The sequence below is a fragment of the Eschrichtius robustus genome, chromosome 3, assembly GCF_028021215.1.
Source record: "Eschrichtius robustus isolate mEscRob2 chromosome 3, mEscRob2.pri, whole genome shotgun sequence".
NCBI lineage: Eukaryota > Metazoa > Chordata > Mammalia > Artiodactyla > Eschrichtiidae > Eschrichtius > Eschrichtius robustus.
In genome coordinates this window covers 25,140,370-25,155,276 of record NC_090826.1, presented here as the reverse complement: position 1 = coordinate 25,155,276, position 14,907 = coordinate 25,140,370, and the positions used below count along the sequence as shown (strand labels likewise).

At 48.0% G+C, this 14,907-nt stretch overlaps 1 pseudogene; it reads right to left on the bottom strand.

Annotated features, from left to right (window-relative positions):
• Window positions 1–4,267: 4,267 nt before the first annotated feature.
• LOC137760543 (voltage-dependent calcium channel gamma-like subunit pseudogene) lies at window positions 4,268–6,431 on the bottom strand (annotated as a pseudogene).
• Between the last annotated feature and the right edge of the window lie 8,476 nt (window positions 6,432–14,907).

Here is a 14,907-nt window from a genome sequence, read left to right as displayed (position 1 = left end):
CGCTCTAGAGCACGCGAGCCACAACTACTGAGCCCGCGTGCCACAACTACTGAAGCCCACGCGCCTCTTAGAGCCCGTGCTCTGCAACAAGAGAAGCCACTGCAATGAGAAGCCCACACACCACAACGAAGAGTAGCCCCCGCTCACTGCAACTAGAGAGAAAGCCCACACACAGCAACGGAGACCCAACACAGCCAAAAATAAATAAATTTAAAATTAAAAAAATTAGTTCCTTTAAGAAAACCAAAATCTAAAAAAAATAATAAAACATAAACCAGTCACATCATGTCCCTGCTTCAGGGCCTCTGACAGCCTCTCACTGTACTCAGAATAAAATTCGACTCCTTAGCATGGCATCCAAGGCCCTAACTGATGTGACTCAGCCTATGTTTTCCCTCCCCGCCCCACCACCGCCCCAAATCACTCTGCTCCAGCCACACTGTCCTGACGGCTGTTCCTCAAACACTCCAAGCTCCTTCTAACCTCAGGCCCTCTACACTTGCTTGGAATTCTCTTCCCCAGACCCTCCTATGCCTGGCTTCTTCTCCTTCAGGTCTCAGCTCAAATGTCACCCCCTCAAAGAGGCTTCCCCTAGCTCCTTCCTAACCCTGGCTCAGGAAATGTATAGACAGTTGGAAAGATAGCTTTCCAACTATCCATCCATTCCTTTACTCTGTTCTATTTTCATAATGCTTTTCATTATCTGAAATTACCTGATTTATTAACTTGCTGACCTGTTTGTGTGTTTCCTTAATATTTACTGAGCCCCTACTTTGTGCTGTCACACTGTTGACTTTAAAAATAAAACAGTCAGCTATTTTACCAGCAAAAGTGAGTTTATTTGGGAAGAGCAGAGCATTGCAAGTCCAGACAAGCAAGCCACAGCAAAAACCACAGGCAAGTCCAACAAACAAAGGAAAGGAACTTTATCTTATAGAGATAAAGGAGGAAGTTGGAAGGGGTTGTTTTGAACCGAAGTCCATTGGATAAAAGTGAGAGTTCAGGGTGACGATGGTTTCTCCTTGGCTGAGTTGCTAGGGTAGTTGATTTCTTGTAGGAGATGCAAGGTACATCTTTTCCTGTTGGGGCTTGTAATTGATGATTCTTCCCTGTTGAATATCATTCTGTTGGGGTCTGTAATTGACCTGGAGTGGTACTTTGAGAGCTTCCTCTTCTGGCCTCCGGACTTCATTGCAGTGAGATTTCCTTTATTAATTTTCACACTATGAAGGGCTGTTATCTCCAGCACCAAGAACAGAGCCTACACATGCCCATTAAATATCTGATGAGAGGATGTGAATTCGTCCAGGCTCTGAGAGAATAGACATTGGTCGAATATCAGGTGTAACTGGAGAATGGGAAGCACCTAACAGAGGATTCGGTCTAGCTTGGGGGTCAGGACAGCTGAGCTAAGACTTGAAGGATTTAGGTGCAGAGAACAGAAAGTAAGTATTCTAGCTAAACAGAAAGGAATCCATTACAGAGTGTTATGTATTATAAACAATCAGGAGACCTGATTATTTCAAGAGAGCTGCCCCTGGCTCCAGACCCTCACCACCCGTGCTGAAGCCACCAGGATCAGGGAGCCCCGGGTGCCACCACTGCCTGTCACAGTGGATGGGCACTCCCAGCAGACTCACCACCAGCATCTGCACAGCCCAGCCCCACCTCTCACCCCACCTGAACCTGGTGCCCACACGCTGGAAATGGCCACAGGAAAAAAAACAAACATCTGCAGACAATGCTTGTCTGCGGAAACTCACTTCCACCTTCCAAAGGTCATGTAAGTGTCTCCAATTGTCTGAAGCTAAGTCACATGCAGAACTCTAGCTCTAAGTGAAAGGGCGTCTTAGAAGTGTTTTCAGCTTTCTAGTTCCTGCACTAAGGCAGGTCCAGAGAGGAGGGGTGGATGGATATTGAGTGACAGTCCATTGTATGCATCACCGTGTGTATGCATGTGTGTGCCTTGTATGCATGCATGCATGCGTGCATGTGTGTGACGGGGCACAGTAGGAGGAGGAACAGGCCATCAAGACCAGAGAGAGGAGGCATTCTCAAAAAGACCATCACAGACATTTCCTCTGTGAGGACCTGAACCAGAGGTCCTGAGGGACTTTCAGCCGAGGTAGGAGAACAGGCTTTAACTGTCCAATGGTTTAGTCCTACTTCCTTATTTTACTAATGGGAAAAGCAAAGCCAAAGGAGTTATGTCCTTGCCTAAGGCCACACTGCAAGTCGAGACATTGGCCTAAACCCAGCCAGGTCCCTGGGGGTTAAGGTCTGTGTTTTCCACTTGAGGTGCGACCAGGTTCCCAGGGAGGGTCACCTGAGGGATCCTCCAGCCCTGGGCACCCAGCCACGAGGATGCCTGGCTGCACAGCCCTCCCCCTGCTCAGCAGGATTCGTGTCTGGTCTTTCTGGGGCACGCTCCAATGTACTTCAATAACAGCAAGCATTTACAGACGCCTCCTCTGAGCCAGGCAGCGTGGCAGGTGGCGGTGGGAGCTGGATGAACACATAGGTCGCGATTCTTCCCTCCAGCAGTCCCTAGCCTTGTGGGCGAGTCAGGTGAATAATCTCGACAGAGTCAGGAGGCCAAAGGGAGGGAGGGGGCACTGAGGGGGCATCCTAACTGCTGTCAATAAGGAAACTGAGACTCAGAGAGGATCCCTGACCTGACCAAGGTCACACAGCCCCTAAGTGGCTAAGCCCAGAATTTGAACTCAATATATTTTGTTAATCTGAAACAACAAAACAGTCAGTTACTTTACCAGCAAAATGGGTTTATTGGGAAGCAGCAAAGAATTGCAACTATGGTAAACCATGGGCTAGTCAGGTAAAGGGAAGGAGAGGAAACTTTTATAGAGAAGGGGAATTTGGGAGGGGCTGTTATAAACAAAAAGTCCATTGGAGGAAACTGGGAGTTCAAAGAATAGTGGCTTTTCATTGGCTGAGTTGTGTCAGTCTCTCATTGGCCCAGCTGTTTTCAGTGGAGGAGAAAATCTTTCTTCCTCCTGCTGCAGGTAGTAAAGTAGTTCATTTCCTGCTGGAGATGCAAGGTATGTCTCTTCCCATTGGGAATCGGTATTGATGGAGAGGTACCCTTATGAGAGCTCCCCGTTTTGGCTTCCAACTCCATTTTAGTGAGGTTTCCCTTCTTTCATTAATTTTCACAATTGAATCGAACCCCGTGATTTTAGAATATAAGAGGCAGGTAGCAGAGAGTGTGGACTTAGATGTCACCTAGACCTGTGTCCAAATCCTAGACTCAGCGCCTTACCAGCTGTGTGTGGTGGGTGAGTGATAAACCTCTCCTTGCCTTGGTTTTCTCATAGATAAAATGAGGCCATGCATATTTCTTCCTTGTGGAAAAGGTGGGAAGGTTAGGTGAGATAATGCACGGAAACGGTTGAGCCCGTGCACGTAGGAAATCTTCAATAAGTGGTAGCTCTGTTTATTCTAAGTCAGCCTACCGGCTCCAGGCTGCTCAGACTATAAGTGTGCGTAGAGGCAAGGTGGCTCTTCTTGAATCTTCTAAGATGCAGAAGTCATGTCTCTTTTCCAGGCTGACCTTGTATGTAATAAAGAATTTAATGGTTACCAGGGGCTGGGGGTGGGGAGGTGTTGGTCAAAGGGTACAAACTCCCAGTTATAAGATTAACAAGTTTGGGGATCTAATACACAGCTTGGTAATTGTAGCTAATAATACTGTATCATATCCTTGAATGTTACTAAGAGAGTAGATCTTAAGTGTTCTCTCCATAAAAAAGAAATGGTAACTATGTGATGGGATGCAGGTGGTAGCTAATACTATGGTGGTAATCATTTTACAATTTATAAATGTATCAAATTGACACATACACCTTGAACCAACACAATGTTATGTGTCAATTATATCTCAGTGAGGCTGGAAAAATAAAATAAAACTTAACCTTGCCAAAAAGAGGTCTGAGCTTTGCTCTCACCTTCTGGATGGTAATCTTTGTTTGCCTGGGGGGGTCTGGGACTAGCCAGATAGCAACAATGTGATTTTTCTTAAAAATATGTTTCTTCTTGTAAAATCTACATCCTAATAACTTGGCTAAGCCGGTGCAGCTGGTGGCACGGAGCCAGCTGCACCCCAGGGTTGTGGGACCAGCTGCAAAGGCCCCAGGGCCACTGGCCCAACCAGCCAAAGGCTAAGAGGTGGCAGTTTTAATGTCACACGTTGGAAAAGTGCCATCTTGGCCACACTTTCTGGCAGCATTCGATATTCTCAGAGGGGGGCCTAAAATTTTGTAGACAAGCCCCACGGATGGGTGATGCTGTTGAAGTGGGTGATGCGGTTGATGGCGTTCAGGAAAAAGAGGAAGGAGGCCGTGAACTTGCCCCAGAACATCAGGGTGAGGCCGATGAGCGTGACCTGGTTCCTTAGAAGGATCAGGAAGCTCAGGAGGCCCCCGAAGGAGAGGATGAACGAGACAAGGAAGAGGGCGGAGCCCATGGCCCACTCATGCCATGAATGGGGGTCCTCACACCTGGGACACCATGAGGAGCTCCAGGACCAAGATGGCAACCCCCACGGCCAAGGTGGCCACGCTGTGGGCCACGGCCATGCCTGAGGCCAGCCTGGGCACGTGGGCCTGACTCAGGTCTTGGAGACAGTGCAGCCCAGTCTGGTTGGAGGCGGTGCAGAAGCGCCACAGCCGGAAGAGGCAGTTGTCGGCCGGGAGCCAGTGGTCATCCCAGATGGAGATGGAGGAGAGGACCACAGACAGAGGGGCACACAAGATGATGAGGGCCCGGATGAAGGATTCAGAGAAGGACCGGTGGGGCCTCCTTTGGGCCAGCAGCCTCTGGGCTTGCAGGCAAAGCCTGCAAGGACTGTCCAGTCGGGAGATGAGGCGAGCTGGTGGGATACGTCCACTAAAGGAAGCTCACCCACAGGGCAGTGGTCCTGCCAGGGTGCTGACTTCCCTTTGCAGAGCCTCATGCCTGAGGAGAGGGGTGGGAAGGGGTAAGCTCTTTTTTTTTTTTTTTTTAATTTTTATTTGTTTATTTATTTTTGGCTGTGTTGGGTCTTCATTGCTGCATGCGGGCTTTCTCCAGTTGCTGCGAGCCGGGGCTATTCTTCGTGGTGGTGTGCGGAATTCTCATTGCGGTGGCTTCTCTTGTTGCGGAGCACAGGCTCCAGGTGCACGGGCTTCAGTAGTTGTGGCACGTGGGCTCAGTAGTTGTGGCTCGTGGGCTCTAGAGCGCAGGCTCAGTAGTGGCACACGGGCTTAGTTGCTCCGCGGCATGTGGGATCTTCCCAGACCAGGGCTCGAACCCGTGTCCCCTGCATTGGCAGGCGGACTCTTAACCACTGCGCCACCAGGGAAGTCCCGGGGTCAGCTCTTCAAACAAACACCTTGCATCACTCTACACGCTACCGAGGGCTGTCATCCTGTGCGGGGGCTTGGCCGTGTGCTCCTGCCCGGCTCCTTCACACCACTCTGCTCAGTAACAATGTGATTTAGGATGGGGGCTGGCCATACCAGAAAGACCAACCGCATGACTTAGGATGCGGGTTTTGGGTCACACAGTATCCATTGACCAATCAGTCATCAATCAGTAAATCAATCAATCATGCCTACCCAGTGGAGGCCCAATCAAAACTCTGAATGCCAGAGGCTCAGGTGAGCTGCCCTGGTTGGCAGTGCTCTGTGCATATTGTCGCTCATGGATGCAGGGAAATGAACACACCCTGACTTCACGTGGACAGGACAGTGGAAGCTCAGCAGCTGACGTGTCCCCGGACTCCACTCTATTCCTGTCTTCTCTTGGCTGGTTTTACTCTGTCATTTCCCTGTAATAAACTGTAACTGTGAGTAGAATAGCTTTCACTGAGTTCTGTGAGTTCTTCTAGTGAACGATCAAACTTAAGGGCAGTTTTGGAAACCCCTGAACCTGCAATTGGTGTCAGAAGTGACGGTGGTCTTGTGGCCTGTGTTGTCTTTAAACTGTACGGTTGACTAAACTCTCACACCCTGGCGTGTTGAACAAATGCATAAGCGAGTGGGTTGTCCTGAATTGCTCATAGTCAAAGTCAAACAGCTACCCTGAGCCTCTGGGGTAGGGACTCTTATCACCACTGTCACAGGCAAGGAAGCTGAGGCTCAGAGAGGTGAAGCAAGTGGAGGAGCCAGAACGGGAACCAAACCTTCTGGACTCCAGCTCAGGATCTGACCACCATAGAGTACCCACCCCCCCACAAGGGCCCTTCCACCCTCACAAGCCAGGACCTCACCAGCCCAGGACCCTTTGGGAAACAGAACAGAGAAGGGCTAAGACAGACCAAGCCTGCAGCCCCGGAGGCATTTCAGAGGAGGGTGGGCAGGTCTCAGGCCTTCCCAGTGCCCTGTCCACAGCCTACCTGGCCCTGCATCAGGCTGCAACTCAGATGTCTTCATGGTCAGGCAGGTCACTTAAAAGATGAAGCAGCAGGGGAATGCTGAGCAGGAACAGGGGAAGCTGAGGTAGACAGAAGGTGTGCTCCAGAGCGAGGCACCATATTCTTCGTTGAGGTTCTTGTTGCTTTAAACATATAACAAGGGCCAAACCAGACACGCATTCCGGTCACCAGTCTGCGACCTCTGAACTCCATAGCCTGAACCTCCCCACCTCCACCACTTGACCCCTCACCATGATGCTCGAGCTCCTCATCTCCTGGATGGTCCTGTCCTCTTACTGCAGAGCCTCTGCCATGCAGTCCTCTGCCCTGGTCAGTCTTCCTATGCTTTTTGAACCACCCAATTCCCACCTATTTTGCTGGTCTCAGCTTCAAAGCCATTCCTCGGAATTTTCCTCTGACCCTGCACATTCAGTGCCAGAACCCAGGCCTCTTGACCCCAGCCCAGGGCTCTGGCCCTTCCTACTCTGCTATAAACTCTCTGTCCCCTAGGCTTTCTCATGGCTACTCCAGAATCAACTAATACTCATTCAGATGATCAGTCAATCAACTAACCTTTCTCTTATTGAGCATTTTCTGTTTATCAGGCTCTGTTCTAGGCACCAGGGAAATGATAAACAACGAGAGTAGGTTCTCACCCTCATTGACCTTAGGGGAAGTCAGACAATACAGTGATCATCACACAAATAGATACATAATCACACACTGTAATAAAGGCTATGTATGCAGAGAAGTGTAGAGTTTTTAAGAAAACCAAGAGAAATGGGAATGCTAATTTAGACTGGGGATCACAGCAGATTGGGGAGTCAAGGTCTCCATCTTCTTTTTCTCTTATGAATTTCTTTCTCTGTACACTAATAGACTTGCTATTGGCGTTGAAGTTCCTTGCTCCAGGCTCGGTACACAGGAACTGTTCAATAAATGTTGGCTCCTGTTATAATTTTTCTCCCTACCTCCTGCCACCTGTCACTCACATCCTCCTCCAGAGAGGCAAAGGACAGGTGTCCCTGGAGGTAGAGGGAAAGCTAAGGTGACCGCATCTTTTGGCCTAGACTTTTTTCTTTTTTTTTTTTTTCACACACACACACTGTATTTTATTCTTACAAGAGATAAATAGACTGACACCAAGCATTGTAAATGGATGACCACAACAAAAGCAACAATGATTGCAATTACCAAACACGAAACACACTCATACTATGTCATAGTATTGACATTCAGTCCAGTAATCCTCCACTGTAACAGCTCCTTTACTTTGCAGTAAAAATTGATTTGTATATTCTTTGCCTCTGAGTCCTTGTGGGATTTTTTTTTAGATTCAAACAGAAAGTCACAAAAATTATAATCATCCTCATCAGTTCACTCAGTCCCATGTAAATGTTTTTTTTCATCTTGATCTTTTGTTAGCACTTTTATGAGTTCATCAGTTTTTCATTAGAGTTCTGAAAATGCTTATTCATTCAGTTCAGCAGTACAATCAGTTACCAGAAACCTGTACTTGTCAGAGTCTTTTCCATGAATTCCTTGAAGATGAAACCCTTTTATAGGAACATATTTGCAAAAGCATCAGAGTACACCCAGAACTGTCTGTAAATGACAAAAGACTTAAAAATGACCATGGTTAAAGATTTGATGAAAGTTCATAATAATGCAATTGACAAGGAAATTTAGTTATTTCTGAGATATACATTTTAAAGTAATAACTAGAATTATGACTTATAACATTATGCCAGAACATATAAGATCTTTAGAAATTTCATGTAATGTCTGAAACATTTATATTAACATATTTCCATACAAATAACCCAATGAAAGTTTAGTATTAGTTGTTTTGTTTGTTTGTTTTTTTATACTGCAGGTTCTTATTAGTCATCAATTTTATACACATCAGTGTATACATATCAATCCCAATCGCCCAATTCAGCACACCACCATCCCCACCCCACCGCAGTTTCCCCCCCTGGTGTCCATATGTCTGTTCTCTACATCTGTGTCTCAACTTCTGCCCTGCAAACCAGCTCATCTGTACCATTTTTCTAGGTTCCACATACATGCGTTAATATACGATATTTGTTTTTCTCTTTCTGACTTACTTCACTCTGTATGACAGTCTCTAGATCCATCTACGTCTCTACAAATGACTCAATTTCGTTCCTTTTTATGGCTGAGTAATATTCCATTGTATATATGTACCACAGCTTCTTGATCCATTCGTCTGTCGATGGGCATTTAGGTTGCTTCCATGACCTGGCTATTATAAATAGTGCTGCAATGAACATTGGGGTGCATGTGTCTTTTTGAATTATGGTTTTCTCTGGGTATATGCCCAGTAGTGGAATTGCTGGATCATATGGTAAATCTATTTTTAGTTTTTTAAGGAACCTCCATACTGTTCTCCATAGTGGCTGTATCAATTTACATTCCCACCAACAGTGCAAGAGGGTTCCCTTTTCTCCACACCCTCTCCAGCATTTGTTGTTTGTAGATTTTCTGATGATGCCCATTCTAACTGGTGTGAGGTGATACCTCATTGTAGTTTTGATTTGCATTTCTCTAATAATTAGTGATGTTGAGCATGTTTTCATGTGCTTCTTGGCCATCTGTATGTCTTCTTTGGAGAAATGTCTATTTAGGTCTTCTGCCCATTTTTGGATTGGCTTGTTTGTTTCTTTAATATTGAGCTGCATGAGCTGTTTATATATTTTGGAGATTAATCCTTTGTCCGTTGATTCGTTTGCAAATATTTTCTCCCATTTTAAGGGTTGTCTTTTCGTCTTGTTTATGGTTTCCTTTGCTGTGCAAAAGCTTTGAAGTTTCATTAGGTCCCATTTGTTTATTTTTGTTTTTATTTCCATTACTCTAGGAGGTGTTTCAAAAAAGATCTTGCTGTGATTTATGTCAAAGAGTGTTCTTCCTATGTTTTCCTCTAAGAGTTTTATAGTGTCCAGTCTTACATTTAGGTCTCGAATCCATTTTGAGTTTATTTTTGTGTATGGTGTTAGGGAGTGTTCTAGTTTCATTCTTTTACATGTAGCTGTCCAGTTTTCCCAGCACCACTTATTGAAGAGACTGTCTTTTCTCCATTGTATATCTTTGCCTCCTTTGTCATAGATTAGTTGACCATAGGTGCGTGGGTTTATCTCTGGGCTTTCTATCTTGTTCCATTGATCTATGTTTCTGTTTTTGTGCCAGTACCATGTTGTCTTGATTACTGTAGCTTTGTAGTATAGTCTGAAGTCAGGGAGTCTGATTCCTCCAGCTCCATTTTTTCCCCTCAAGACTGCTTTGGCTATTCGGGGTCTTTTGTGTCTCCATACAAATTTTAAGATGATTTGTTCTAGCTCTGTAAAAAATGCCATTGGTAATTTGATAGGGATTGCATTGAATCTGTAGATTGCTTTGGGTAGTATAGTCATTTTCACAATATTAATTCTTCCAATCCAAGAACATGGTATATCTCTCCATCTGTTGGTATCATCTTTAATTTCTTTCAATGGCCTAGACTTTTGTCTCAGTCCCCGAGGACTGATAGCCAGAAAAAGGAAGGAAGCACCCTTTCTTTGTCTCCTTCGGTGAGCCGAGCATGGTGCCAGGCCCTTTACAGATGTGCTTTCACTGACCATGGCAACATCCCATGGGGTGGGTGCTAGTACAATCCCCATTCTGCAGATGGGGAAACTGAGACCCAGAGAGGTGAGGGCAGCTCATGGGCAAAGCTGAGATAAGAACATAGAGGATCTTGGCTCTGGAGTCCACGTTCTTCCTGCAGCTCAGCAAGCTGCCAGAATAAACACAGCGGCTGGTAGTAGGAAAGACAAAAGCAAACAAACAAAAAACCACTAAAAACAATGTGGATGCCCATTAACTGAGGATTAGTTAAATTAATGATAGAATATTCACTCAATAGAATCCTGTGCTGCTGCTTGAAAAAATGAAATAGATGAATGCTTTTCACACTCCTGTACTGTTTTTTGGGGGGAGAGGGTTGCCATAAATCAGCCTATATCTACAGTTATTTTAAAGGGGGTATCAAGCTCAATTCACAGGTGTGCAAGAAACAGTATATCTGTTTATTTTTTTATTTTTATTTTTATATTTTTTATTTTTTGGCTGCGTTGGGTCTTCGTTGCTGCACGTGGGCTTTCTCTAGTTGCAGCAAGCGGGAGCTACTCTTCGTTGCAGTGCACAGGCTTCTCGTTGCGGTGGCTTCTCTTGTTACGGAGCACAGGCTCTAGGTGCGCGGGCTTCAGTAGTTGTGGCACGCAGGCTCAGTAGTTGTGGCTCGCAGGCTCAGCAGTTGTGGCTCACGGGCTCTAGAGCGCAGGCTCAATCGTTGGGGCGCACGGGCTGAGTTGCTCCGTGGCATGTGGGATCCTCCCGGACCAGGGATCGAACCCATGTCCCCTGCACTGGCAGGCGGATTCTTAACCACCGCACCACCAGGGAAGCCCTGTTCATTTGTTTTATATCAACTTCTTTTTTTAAATTTATTTATTTCTTTATTTTTGGCTGTGTTGGGTCTTCGTTTCTGTGCGAGGGCTTTCTCTAGTTGCAGCAAGCGGGGGCCACTCTTCACCGCGGTGTGCAGGCCTCTCACTACCGTGGCCTCTCTTGTTGCGGAGCACAGGCTCCAGATGCGCAGGCTCAGTAGTTGTGGCTCACGGGCCCAGTTGCTCCGCGGCATGTGGGATCTTCCCAGACCAGGGCTCGAACCCGTGTCCCCTGCATTGGCAGGCAGACTCTCAACCACTGCGCCACCAGGGAAGCCCCCTATATCAACTTTCTTTCTGTGCAAAGCCCCATCCAGCCAGGCTGGTGGGAAATTCAACCTCAGCCATTTTTCATTTTCCTCCCCAACACACACGACCCCTCCTGGATAGTGCAAAAGTCCTGGGGTTGCATGTAGCAGCAAGGCAGTGGGCAGAGCAAGAAAGATCTGGTATGGCGGGGGGAGGTGGTGGGCAGCTCGGGCAGGGCAGGGAACTGTGCTTCCACCCTTTCAGGTCTCACCTGCTCCCCGGGCTCTGCCTGGCTCCCCCAGCTCAGCAGGAACTGGTGCCCCCATCTTTGCTCATAGAACTCACAGCCCTCAGCCTCCTCTTCCAGTCATGGAGAACTTCTTTGGGGTATGGGAAGAACCACCCCCATCCCTAATCAAGTTCCTTTGGGGCTCTCTCCTCTCCGTCCAGGAGGCGCCTCTGCTGCCCCCATCACCACCCACTCCCCCACTGCCCAGAAGCTGCTCAACAAACTTGGACTTTTGGATACCAAAGGCAGGAGGGGAAGTATATTTTGCAGGTAACCTCTCTCTCCTGCTTCCCACTCTTCCTCAGACCTCCCCCAAGACAAGGAGGTCCAGAACCTTCTTCTCCCATGTGTTTGGCAGAGGAGAGAAAATTTAATATCTCAAAAAACTGTCTTGTCCACTTTTTCACTCTTATCACTAAGGAAATTCCAAGGGTTTTAGGAGCTCTGTGCCAGAAAGGGGCAAAGACCAGATATATATTTGATCACAATATCACAAAGTATAATAGTGTCCATGGGAAAGAGGGAGAGTAAAGCAGAGGTGCCAAGTTAGTCAGATCATAGGAGCAGGGCTGAAGTCCAGGGCAGGGGCAGGAAAAAAAACACAAAACTGTCTTGTCACAATTTCTCCTGCTACTAAACATATATGTATGTATAAACATATACAATATACAGTTATTTATAAATATACACATATATATGGGGGGTGCTATACTATTGCTAGCCCATAGTCCTGAGGAATGGAGGTAAGTTTCTCCTGTTTATTATTTTTATTATCACTAAACATCTCACATGTTATATCATTTAGAAATGCATTCAGTTGCAAGGAACTTAATGCCCAACTAATAGGGGCTTAAACTTATTGGTGTTTGTTTTCCTCACATAACAGAAGTCTGGAGTCAGGTACAGTAGGGTTGATGCAGCAGCTCAAAAGTGCATCAAGGACTTAGACTCCTTCCATTTTTCTGTACCACAATCCTCATCATGTTGGTTTCTCATCCTCAGGCTCATTGCCTCATTGTCCCAATATAGCTGCTGTGGCTCCAGGCATCGTATTTGTGTTAAAATAGGAAAAGGGGGAATGAGTAGTGCCTTGTAAAAGAAAATCAGAAACTTTTCTAGAATTGCTCCGTAGCATCCCCACTTGGGTCTACTTAGCTAGAATGTTTTCAGGTACCCACTTCTCTCAGGGAAGCTGCAAAGTGACAGTTGACTTTTCCCGCCTTTGTGACAGAGGCAGGAAAGGGAGAAGGGGCTTGGGAATGTCTGCTGGTTAACCACAGTGTTTGTCTCATGAAAGCACCATGTTTTATGGTTTACAAAACAGCTACTATTGCCATTTTACGGAAGCTGCAATTGAGGCCCAGAGAAAGCAACTGAGTTGCCTAACTTCAGGTGACGAGATAGTGGTGAGATAGTCATGGAAACAGAACTGGAGCTGAGCCCAGAGCCCTTTCCAGCGCACCACACTGCCTGTTTCCCCACATGATCTGCAGGTCTTGCACCCACTCTGCCCAGATATTTGTTCTACAACTTTGTCCAAAGTTGCTCCAGAGCAGGCTGGGCTGAGGCTGCTGGTGGTATCTACGCAGGGACCACAGCCCAGGTGCTGGGAAGCAGGTGTCAGGCAACAGGTGTCCAGGGACAGAGCACAGGTCTTCGGGGATGAGGGCAGCCGCTTCCCCATTAGCAGTCCAGCAGGGAAGCCCAGCCTGTCAGCGCTGGCAGACAAAAAAAGCTGGGGTCCTACAGCCTGTCCCACAGACTGGCAAAGGAAGGGAGGTGACAAAGGAGAGTGAGAGAGAAGAGAGGGGATAGAGAAGAGGATATGAAGGAAAAGAGGAAGGAAATGAGAAAGGAGGTGATGGAGGAAAGATGGGGGAGGGAGGATGCGTGGAAGCCATGATGCTGGGCAGCAGGGGATGAGGGGGTTACAGCAAACAGGCCGAGTGGGCTTCCTAGCCCCTGGGTGGGCAGTGGGTCAGGCCTCACACCTGATACCCCCATCGACCACCAGGTACAGGAGCGTGACCACTGTCTCGCCAGAGAGAACAGGGGCTGAGGAAACACGGAGGGAGAGCTCCCTGCCTGGGGGATAAGAGGTGGCTTCTCAGAGCCAAACTGGGACCTGAAACTCCTTAGCCAGCATTCAGGCTCTTCAGTCTGGTTCCAGCCTCCTTCCTTGCCAGGCCTGCCCCAGCCCAGACCCTGGCACAAATCATGCTCAGTACATGTTTGTTGAATGAATAATTGAAAAACTGCAGAGCAACAAGGATACAAAAGCAGGATAAAAGTGCCCACTTCTACAAACCTTTGAAAAAGGTTATCGGGAGCACAAAATGGGCTTTTTCTCCCTAAAGTGAAATAAGGAAAGAAATGAAATCTCATGTGTTGCGGGGAGGAAGATCAGGCTGCTCCGTGGAGAGGTCTCCTTCAGCTGAAAGCTACCAGGGGACAAAAGCATCCACAGGATCTGTCTCAGGGTGAGAGAAGGCTTCCTCGGCCCCTGCCCGACTCCAGGCCCCCACCCACTCCGCCCTGGGCCCTGGTACCCGCCTCTAGCTGCTGCACCCTCCACTTCATCCTGGAAGATCTTTCCAAAATAACCATCTGACCACGTCACTACTCTGCTCTAAACCCTCCAGGACCACCCCATGGTCAGCTCACAACTTCACGGCCTCTCCCCTGCTCAGAAACCCTCCATGGCTCCCCTCTACCCTGAGGATAGTATCTGGTCTCCTCACCATGGCCCTCAAGGGCCTGTGTGACTCAGGCCCAGCCCATCTCTCCCAAGCTCACCACCTCCTGACCCCCACACGCTCTCTGCACTGCAACCACCCTGTTTCTCATTGGTCTCCAAACACCCTGCTCTGCTTCTCTTGCTCACATGCCGCGTCCTGTCCCTTGGGCGTTTTCGCTCCCCCTGATCTGGCTGACTCCCACTGTCCTGACAGGGGCTGCGGCAGGCATCTCCTTGGTGCACCCGTGCACCTGTGCTGCCCCCATGACCCTAAAGCTCCTTAGAAGTGGGCTGCGTCCCTGGCCACTGCATCCCGGCCCCCAACAAACCCCAGTCACCTCAATTTCTGTTATGACCTGAGGATGGACATCACAACGTCAAGACCAGGCTCAGGAGGCCCCAGCCAGGAGCCTGTCCGTCCCCCGCACATCGCTGTGCACCTTCAGAAATGGGTAACCTGTTTCATCTGAGCCCCACAGCAGCCTGGGTACAGTGGCGTTTTTCCATCTGCTGAATGAGGAGCCAGGGCCCAGAGGGGAGGCCTTGCCCGGAGCCCCACGGCTCTTGCAGTTCAGCGGATCCAGGCAGCTTGGCCGACATTAGAGCACACGCTCTTCCCCACCACACCCCGGGGCCCAGAGCAGCGGCCAACGTCTACAGCAGGGAGAAGTGGAAGGTGGTGACAAGTTCTTCAGGAGGACCCTAGAGGCAG